This window comes from Schistocerca serialis, chromosome 5, assembly GCF_023864345.2.
Source record: "Schistocerca serialis cubense isolate TAMUIC-IGC-003099 chromosome 5, iqSchSeri2.2, whole genome shotgun sequence".
In the NCBI taxonomy this organism is placed as follows: Eukaryota; Metazoa; Arthropoda; class Insecta; order Orthoptera; family Acrididae; genus Schistocerca; species Schistocerca serialis.
The window spans coordinates 374746322-374757743 of record NC_064642.1 but is presented as its reverse complement, the minus strand read 5'-3'; positions in this window follow the sequence as shown (position 1 = coordinate 374757743).

Sequence of the window (11422 nt, the reverse complement as noted above, 5' to 3'; positions counted from 1 at the left end):
AGATGCTTGTCAAAAATGTTGCAGCACTAGACACATCTGCTACTAATGTATCTTTTACTCGTAACGCCACCTGCTCCTTTTCATATTTGGTTCTACCATTCTGCTCATTCATTATGTCCAATATTATCTTTAATTTGCTATCTGACATGACTATATTTATCTCGTAATGCCTTTGCATCTGTCTTACTCCCTAATTCTGCAACATGTAACACGTCTGTACACCCTAGTGGTCACTTGATGTTTAGAGAAGTAGTTTTGGTCGACATATTCACCAACGCAGGTAAGTAATTCATGAATTTTACTCCTCAGTCCCAGAATATTCTGATGCAATAAAGACATGTGGCATTTTACAGTGATCGATATACACTGAAGAGCCACAGAAACTGGTACATCTGGCTAATATCGTGTAGAGGCCCCGCGAGCACGCAGAAGTGCCCAACACTACGCTGCATGTGTTAAGTTGTACTGGAGGGACTTGACACCATGAATCCTGCAGGGTTGTCCATAAATCCGTACAGTACGAGGGGGTGGAGATTTCTTCTGAACACCACGTTGCAAGGCATCCCAAATATGCTGAATAATGTTGACTTCTGGGGAGTTTGGTGGCCAGCGGAAGTGCTTAAATTCAGAAGTGTGTTCCTCAAGCCACCCTGTAGCAATTCTGGACGTGCGTGTGTCGTATTGTCCTGCTGTAATTATCCTAATCCGTCAGACTGCATAATGGATGCAGGTGATCAAACATGATGCTTACGTACATGTCATCCGTCAGAGTCGTATCTAGACATATCAGGGGTCCCATATCACTCCAACCGCACACGCCACACACTATTACAGAGCTTCCAACAGAATGAACATTCCCCTGCTGACATGAAGGATCCAAGGATTCATGAGGTTGTCTCCATATCTGTACACGTCCATCCGCTCGATACAATATGAAACGAGACTCGTCCGACCTGGCAACTTGATTCCAGTCATTAACTGTCCAATGTCGGTATTAACGGGTCCAGGCGAGGCGTAAAGCTTTGTGTCGTGCAGTCATCAAGGGTACACGAGTGGATCTTCGGCTCCGAAAGCCCATATAGATGACGTTTCGTGGAATGGTTCGCACGCTGACACTTTTTGATAGCCCAGAATTGAAATCTGCAGCAATTTGCGGAAGTGTTGCACTTCTGTCACGTTGAGAAGTCACGTTGAACGATTCTCTTCAGTCGTCGTTAGTCCCGTTCTTGCAGGATATTTTTCCGGCCGCAGCGAAGTCTGAGATTTGATGTTTTACCAGATTCCTGATATTCACGGTACACTCGTGAACTCGTCGTACGGGAAAATCCCCGCTTCGTCGCTGCCTCGGAGATGGTGTGTCCTATCGCTCGTGCACCGACTATAACACCACGTTCAAACTCACTTAAATCTTGATAACCTGCCATTGTGGCAGCAGTAACCAATCTAACAACTGCGCCAGACACTTGTTGTCTTATATAGGCATTGCCGACCACAACGCCATAATCTGCCTGTTGCCATATCTCTGTATTCGAATACGCATGCCTATAACAGGGTCTTTGGCGCTTCTGTGTATAAGTGGATGGAAGATAAATTTCTGGTATCTGCTGAAAATAATGTTCTTCAGATTCTTTCTCAAACTTCCCGTAAAAACTTCGTTTCTTTCTGTCTTCAAGAACCTGACACCTGTATTAACTGATATTTTAATATTCATGACAATGCCTCCAGACCCTTCAACATCTCCCCCTTAGGTTTTCTTCCATTAGTAGAGCCAGTTTCCCGTCGAGATCAATGCCACGCCTAATATAATCCCGCCTGCTCCACATTCAATCGTTGGGGACCCGTCAGACGAAGTGGAAATGTGCGAGCAAGTGACTGATGTACCTTGTCGACGTCAAAGGCACAACATCAATTTCTGAGTGAGTTCGAACGGGGCAGAGTGATTGTTCTTCAGGAAACGGTTTTATCGCTCTTTGACACTGAGTCTTGTACACGGCACGCTGCTATTACAGTCAAGCATATGTGAAATTAGTGAATAGAAGAAGGCCGTACACAACGACAAGTAGGTACTAGGCCACACTATGCGACCACAGTGAGAGATGACTGGCATCTTGCTTGCATGTAACCGTAAGAACAGCTCCGGTCATAGTGATGGCTAGACGATGGAGCTCTGCAAATGGTGAGGAAATGTCTGCGTCGATGGTTCGATGTCATCTCCTGAGGGCTGCATTTTTGGCATGCATGCCACTGTGTCGACTTCCATTGACCAGAAACCACCAAAGCTTCATACTGCAATGGGCACGTGGACCCCATCACTGGCATGCTGAGTACTGTTTTCTGACGATTCCCCCTTTGCTTGTCCTACATTAATGCCGCATACACGTTTGACGCTACAGAAGTGTATGCAATCGGACAGACTGTGTTTTTGAGTGGCATAGCAGACAAAAGCCAAGTGTGGTGGTTTGGAGCGCCATTGGTTATAACATGCAATTTCGCCTCCCATGTGTTGAATAGGAGCCGCTACATTGGGGATGTTTAAGAGCCCGAAGCACTATCCCTCCTTCAGGCAGCTCCACATACCATATTTCAACAGGGCAATGCCCAAACACATGTGACTAACAGTGTGCAAATCTTGTTCGAAGATCTTCCCTGACATGTCACCCATCGAACATGTCTAGGATATGGTCGGCCGGCAAACTGTTCGTTCCCATTCTCCTGCAACCACTATCTACACTTTGTGGATACACCTGCAAACCACGTGGCGGTGAGTTCTCCAGTAGCATATCCAGGCCCTGTTCAATTCCATGTCACAACGTCTACAGGCTTTGATTGGAGTTTGTGGCAGCTTCAGTCCACACTGAATTCTAATGTACAGTTCTGTCATTCTAATCCCTTGCATTTTCTCGTGACCATAATATGTACACTAAATTTCTGTATAGTCGAATATCTCCTTCCGGGCGCAGCAATTTTCAGAAACAGTAATGTATTAGACTGATTGATAAGTTCGTAGCGTTTTTCCATAAGTTTAATAAACACAACAGATACACATTACACTGATGTTAGTATAAATAGGATAACTTTTCGATTCCGAGACTGTAGACGTCACTTGGTTTTGAGGCGAAGAACTCGTCGAGTCATGTTCAGAGAGAATTTTCATCCGAAAAGGAAGTGCATTGAGGGTTGTTCGATAGAGAGAGAAAAGGGTGAAAATCTGAGGCGCAAGATCAGTTGAATAAGGTGGTTACGGAATGGCGTCTCAACTCAATTCCTGTATGAGGTTTTTGTCAGCCTAGCGGGCAGTATGCAGAATGCGGGCTGGCGTCAGCGTGGGGCTAGCATCGCTTTACACTGTCTTTCTAGTCGTTGTTCTTGGACTGCGTGTGCAAGACATTTCAGTTGTTGACAGCAGTGATGGTTACAACTAGTAGTACACCACACCGTCACTGTTCCACCATATGGATAACATTATCTTTGGTAGATGCGCGCAGGCCTTTGTAAGGGGTTTTGCTGCTCTGTTTGGGAGCAATTATTCCTTGATTTTCCTTACGTTAGCACAAAGAGACCATTTCTCATTGCCAATAACGATACAGGATAGGAATGGTTGAAGTTCTTCACGACCCAATTGATGATGAATAAGCAGAGATGCGCATATGACTACCTGCTGACTTTTTTTAAATTTTTGCATAGAGCATGCATTACTCACATACTCGACTTTTGGACCTTCTCCCTTGTATGCGAATCTCGTACTATCGTAGAAGTATCACAGTTCATCAATTCTGTCAGATCTCGAGTGTAGTGACTTGGATAATTGTGAATTAATGATTTTAAAGGATCTTCATCAAGCCCCGAAGGACTTCCTGAACATGGAGAGTCACTAATGTGAAAACGCTTCTCCTTCAAACGGGAAAACCATTTTCTTGCTGTCTTCTGTCCAATGGCATTGTGCCCGTACAGGGCACAAAAGTTTCCGCCTGCCGACGCTGCTGTCATCCCTCTACTGAACTATAACAGAAGAATATGTCAGGAATGTTCCGATTTCTCCAATTGGCACTCCATGCTGTAGCGTTCACAGCTCCACTCACTATCTCCAAACGACAAAATGACACTTAAACTCAAATAACAGTGCACTGCAAATAAAAAATGACAATCGATAAATAAACACACAGCAACCGGAATACCAACAGAAACGCTATGAATTTATGCACAATGTATGTGACACGGCGGATGATGTATATTGTTCTACGAAGCTTTTCGCAGACGATGCTATGGTATACAGGGAGATGGCATCGTTGGAAACTTGTTACCAAATGTGAAAAGATTCCAGATGATTTGCGCCTTGTATAAATATATGCAGCTGGCTCTAAACATGTATAAAGGAACTGTAATGTGCTTCAATAGGCGAAGAGGTTCGCTATCGTTTGAATGCGCAATCGGCGCTCGGCCAGTGGGATCAGTCACAACTGTAAAGTTCTAGAAGTATCTCTGAGGAGCGATTTAAGGTGGAAAGAGCTCATTAATCTAGTCATGGGGAAGACAGTTGCCAGACTCAGATTTATTTTAAGAATTCTAAGGAAGTGTGATTGACGCTCGAAAGAAACAATAGTAGAAAGGAATATTAGAGTTTAACATCATGTCAACAACGCACGAACGAGCTCACTTCAAACCTTTATCATCCCGCTACCTAATAGTTTAACTATATCATTGTCTTCTGAGAAGAAAGTTCCTTGCGTAAAAAAACCCTTTATTCTGGCGAACTGCAGTAAAAATTACAATATAATTCAAAGTGTTAATCAAATGCTTGTATTTTTTTAATTTTTTGTGTCGATATCGGCTTCCGTATTTTTCACGTTGCCTTATTTAATCGCTGCTAATTATAATGTTACTTGAACTTAATAATTATCTTTCCTGGTAATGGATTTTGATCTTTTGGATGAAGTGGTTATAGTGACAGTGAACATTATTTTGAGGACAATTTTCTCAGGCATCACCGCTTTACTTGTTGCAATTAGTAACTCAATTTTACTTTCGTAAGTTCACTTTCATCACAACTCAGTTTCATAACTATAATGTCCTTAAACAAACTGGCGACCGTAATATTTCAGATAATAATTGAAATATCTCTCAAATTCAATGTCATTCCCATTAACAAATTCTACGAACTAATAAAAATTAATTAACATAACTTAACTTTATTAGAGCAGCATATTCCTTTCATTGTAACGATCAGTAATTTTACTACGCCTTGGTATTCAAATGGATATTTAAGATACTGATTCTTTTTATTTACCAAAATTAGAAATGTTTCTTCATTTAGCACAGCTATTCCTTAAGTTTCATGTTTTACTTACACTGACTACTAGAATGTGTTCATTTACAGATTAACTGTGTTAGACATCGCTAGTAGTATAGAACCAAGCAGCCTAGTCTTTCGCTAACTCGTGTTTACGAACGGCAAGGGTGCAGTCGTTGACTGCGCGGAGCAAATAATACGCCAGAGCTGTTTCATCTCAGTCAATTGCCAAGCCAAACACTGTGCGCGCTGGGACACAGGTCCCTGGATTTCCCCAGAGAGGCATCCAAGCTTGAGTATTGCGGTAGTCTCGGGAAATCACGGGATGCCGTTTCGGAAATCCCATCACTGCTTAAAGCTACTGTTTCCTTTCTTTGCAGTGGGTGAGTCAACTAGCGCCGCCGATGATACGACTCTATTGCTGCAGCTGGAGAGAAAACCGCTAGCAGTCCCTCTTCTATTCTACTGCATCTGCTTACAGACTCACGTACAGAAATGAGAGCGAAAACACAGGTGTGCAATGTATTCCCGCATTTGCTACTGGCAATGAAGTGAAAGAGAGCGTGGCGTAATAGATGTTTCCGTACAAAGCTAGCACACTGAACCGACATGGATAACATTCAATGGTCAAACACACAACTTGTATTCAGGATGGGAAAAGGTCAGGCAGTCGTCTAACAATCCGGAGTTAAGGATTCCAAAATTTTCCTTTATAATTTATGTTGAATTCCAGGACTATCCATTAAAATTATCACTGCCACATTCCCATTCCCTTTTCCTCCGTTTCGAGTTTGTACTCCGTATCTAATAACCTCGACGCCAACGGCGAATCGTGCTTTTGGATCGAATCACATTTGCACAATATGTTCTTTCCTTCTTTTTTGTTTTCGTATTTACATCTACATCTACATCCATACTCCGCAAGCCACCCGATGGTGTGTGGCGGAGGGCACTATGAGTGCCTCTATCGGTTCTCCTTTCTACACTCCTGGAAATGGAAAAAAGAACACATTGACACCGGTGTGTCAGACCCACCATACTTGCTCCGGACACTGCGAGAGGGCTGTACAAGCAATGATCACACGCACGGCACAGCGGACACACCAGGAACCGCGGTGTTGGCCGTCGAATGGCGCTAGCTGCGCAGCATTTGTGCACCGCCGCCGTCAGTGTCAGCCAGTTTGCCGTGGCATACGGAGCTCCATCGCAGTCTTTAACACTGGTAGCGTGCCGCGACAGCGTGGACGTGAACCGTATGTGCAGTTGACGGACTTTGAGCGAGGGCGTATAGTGGGCATGCGGGAGGCCGGGTGGACGTACCGCCGAATTGCTCAACACGTGGGGCGTGAGGTCTCCACAGTACATCGATGTTGTCGCCAGTGGTCGGCGGAAGGTGCACGTGCCCGTCGACCTGGGACCGGACCGCAGTGACGCACGGATGCACGCCAAGACCGTAGGATCCTACGCAGTGCCGTAGGGGACCGCACCGCCACTTCCCAGCAAATTAGGGACACTGTTGCTCCTGGGGTATCGGCGAGGACCATTCGCAACCGTCTCCATGAAGCTGGGCTACGGTCCCGCACACCGTTAGGCCGTCTTCCGCTCACGCCCCAACATCGTGCAGCCCGCCTCCAGTGGTGTCGCGACAGGCGTGAATGGAGGGACGAATGGAGGCGTGTCGTCTTCAGCGATGAGAGTCGCTTCTGCCTTGGTGCCAATGATGGTCGTATGCGTGTTTGGCGCCGTGCAGGTGAGCGCCACAATCATGACTGCATACGACCGAGGCACACAGGGCCAACACCCGGCATCATGGTGTGGGGAGCGATCTCCTACACTGGCCGTACACCACTGGTGATCGTCGAGGGGACACTGAATAGTGCACGGTACATCCAAACCGTCATCGAACCCATCGCTCTACCATTCCTAGACCGGCAAGGGAACTTGCTGTTCCAACAGGACAAAGCACGTCCGCATGAATCCCGTGCCACCCAACGTGCTCTAGAAGGTGTAAGTCAACTACCCTGGCCAGCAAGATCTCCGGATCTGTCCCCCATTGAGCATGTTTGGGACTGGATGAAGCGTCGTCTCACGCGGTCTGCACGTCCAGCACGAAAGCTGGTCCAACTGAGGCGCCAGGTGGAAATGGCATGGCAAGCCGTTCCACAGGACTACATCCAGCATCTCTACGATCGTCTCCATGGGAGAATAGCAGCCTCCATTGCTGCGAAAGGTGGATATACACTGTACTAGTGCCGACATTGTGCATGCTCTGTTGCCTGTGTCTATGTGCCTGTGGTTCTGTCAGTGTGATCATGTGATGTATCTGACCCCAGGAATGTGTCAATAAAGTTTCCCCTTCCTGGGACAATGAATTCACGGTGTTCTTATTTCAATTTCCAGGAGTGTATTTCAGTCTCGTATTGTTCGTGGAAAGAAAGATTGCCGCTATGCCTCTGTGTGAGCTCTAATCTCTCTGATTTTATCCGCATGGTCTCTTCGCGAGATATACGTAGGAGGGAGCAATATACTGCTTGACTCCTCGGTGAAGGTATGTTCTCGAAACTTCAACATAAGCCCGTACCGAGCTACTAAGCGTCTCTCCTGCAAAGTCTTCCACTGGAGTTTATCTATCATCTCCGTAAAGCTTTCGCGATTACTGAATGATCCTGTAACGAAGCGCGTTGCTCCCCGTTGGATCTTCTCTATCTCTTCTATCAACCCTATCTGGTACGGATCCCACACTGGTGAGCAATATTCAACCAGGGGGCAGACAAGTGTACTGCAACCTACTTCCTTTGTTTTCGGATTGCATTTCCTTAGGGTTCTTCCAATCAATCTCCGTCTGGCATCAGCTTTACCGACGATCCACTTTATATGATCATTCCATTTTAAATCACTCCTAATGCCTACGCCCAAATTATTTATGGAATTAACTGCTTCCAATTGCTGACCTGTTATATTGTAGCAAAATGATAAAGGATCTATCTTTCTATGTATTCGCAGCACATTACACTTGTCTACATTGAGATTCAATTGCCATTCCCTGCACCATGCGTCAATTCGTTGCAGATCCTCCTGCATTTCAGTACAATTTTCCATTGTTACAACCTCTCGATATACCACAGCATCATCCGCAAAAAGCCTCAGTGGACTTCCCATGTTACCCACAAGGTCTTATGTATATTTTGAATAGCAACGGTCCTACGACACTCCCCTGCGGCACACCTGAAATCACTCTTACTTCGGAAGACTTCTCTCCATTGAGAATGACATGCTGCGTTCTGGTATCTAGGAACTCTTCAATCCAATCACACAATTGGTCTGATAGTCCATATGTTCCTTGTTTGTTCATTAAACGACTGTGGAGAACTGTATAGAACGCCTTTCGGAAGTCAAGAAACACGGCATCTACCTGGGAACCCGTGTCTATGGCCCTCTGAGTCTCGTGGACGAATAGCGCGAGCTGGGTTTCAAATGATCGTTTTTTTTCGAAACCCATGCTGATTCGTACAGAGTAGATTTCTAGTCTCCAGAAAAGTCATTATACTCGAACATAACACGTGTTCCAAAATTCTACAACTTCTTTGTTTCTGGAAAAACTTACTCCCAAATCGATGCAATGTGTAACAATAACACCTTATCCGCTTTCTGAGAGCAACGCCTCACTCAGCGTAAATGACTTAGCTTTACCGGGAAGCGAATGGAAAGTTGCGGAGCGTAAAATGGGAGCCTTACACCATCGCTACAGTTGCGATGTCAGCTGAAAGTGTGTGTAATGTTACACTATGAAATAATGTCTCATTCTACACACGGGCAGCATGCTAACTGATACTACATGCACCGTGCATGTGTCCGACTAGCAATCATTCCTCGCCAGATGACGTTGCTATCGCCTGGACGGACTTACATCGATAGTAGGCCGTTGGTCATAGCGTTCTGGCTGATCAACATAGTGCGTGTAGTATGTTGCTGTTGTTGTTGTGGTAGTGGTGGAGGTGGTGGTCTTCATTCAGGAGAATGGTTTGATACAGGTCTCCATGCTAGTCAATCCAGTGCACACTTTTTCATATCATCACTGAATGACCGCAGCAACTTACATCCAATTGAATCAGCTTATTGTATTCAAACCTTGATCTCTCTCTACAATTTCTACGCTTCACACTTTCTTCATTTAACAAACTAACAATTGCTACATGCCTCAGGATGTTCCTTGTCAATCAATCTCCTGTTTTAGCCAAACTGTGCCATACATTTCTTTTTTCCACAATTCGATTTAGTACCACCTCATTGATATTCGATCTATCCACTTGATCTTCAACATTCTTCTATACCACCACATTTCCAAAGTTTATACTGTCTTCTTGCTTGATCTGCTTATCGTCCATGTTTCGCTTCCACACTAAGACAAAGTTCAGACAAATACTTTCCGAACAGACTTCCATACGCTTAAATTTTTATTAAATATTAACAAATTTCTCTTTTTCAGAAATGCTTTTCTTGCTATTACCAGCGTTCATTTTATATCCTCTATATTTCGACCATCATCAGTTACTTTGCTGCTCAAATACATAAACTCATCTACTTTTAACGTCTCACTTCATAATGTAACTTCTCATCATCGCCCGACTTAATTCGATTACATTCCATTAACCTTGTTTGAATTTTGACGATTTTCATCTTATAAACTATCTCAGTTTAAGACACTGTCCGCTCTTAGCGTTGCTTAGCCGTCATAGGCAAAACTCAATGTTTTCACTTCTTCTCCCTCGACTTTAACTCCCTTTCCAAATAACTCCTTGGTTTCCTTCAAAACTTGCTCAGTGTACAGATTTAATAAGATTAGACTACAAGACTGTTCACTCCCTTCTCAACTACTACTCCCCTTTCATGTTCTTCGTTTATTATAACTGCTCTCTGGTTTCTGTACAAGTTGTAAATAACGTTTCGCTCCCTGTAGTTTATCCCTGCCTTCTTCGATATTTTAGAGAGTGTAGTCCAGTCAACATTGACAAAACCTTTCTCTAAATCTACTAACGCCGTAAACGTAGGTTTGCCTTTCTCCAACCTATCGTCTAGTGTAAGTCGTAAGATCATCACGGCGCGGTGTGTTCTTCCATCTCTCCGGAACGCAAACTAATCTTCCCCGAGTTATGCTTCCACCAGTTTCTCCATTGTTCCGCAAATAATCAGCGTCAATATTTTGCAAACCATGACTTACTAAACTGATGGTTCGGTAACATTCATACCTGCAAACAACTGCCAACTTTGCAATTAGAATGAACACTTCTTCTTGACGGTCTGTGGATATATCGCCTGTGTAATATACCTTGCATACCAGATCGAATGTTTCTGTCATGACTGCCTCACCCAATAATCTCAAAATTGTGAGAGAATATCGTCTACACAAAGGGTCTTGTTTCCACTTAGGTCTTTCAGGGGTCTGTCAAATTCTTCTCGCAGTACCACGTCACCCAGCTCATCTTCACCTACTTCCTCTTCTCTTTCTATAATATTGTGCTCAATTTTTTCACTTGAGAGTCCATTTATAAATTTCTTCTATTTTCAACTTTTCCTACTTTACTTAGTACAAGATTGCCATATGAGATCTTGATATCCAGACTGATGCTTACCTTTTCTCGAAAGGTTCTTTAACTTTCCTATAGGCGGTATCTACCTTTCCCCTATTTGACATGTTTCTTCAGCCTTGCATTTGTTCTGAAGCCATCCATGATTACTCATTTTGCACCATCCTTCGATCTCATTTTTTAGACGTTTATGTTCCCTTTCATCTGCGTCATTTGCTACATTTTATATTTTCTCCTGTCGTCAATTAAATTCAATATCTCCTGTATTATCCACGGATTTTTACTATACCTTCCTGTCTTTTATCTATGTGGTCCTCTGCTTCCTTCCCTACTTTCTCTCAAAGCTGCGTATTCCTCTTCTAATGTCATGCTTTCCCCTGTTTCAGTACAGCGTTGTCTAATATCCCTCTGAAACTCTCAATGACCTCCGGTTCCTTCAATTTATTCAGGTCCCATCTCCATAAGTTCCTACCTTTTCACCTATATTCTGTTTTAATCTGCAGTTCATAACCAACAATTTATGATTATAGTTCACATCTGCTCCCGTAAA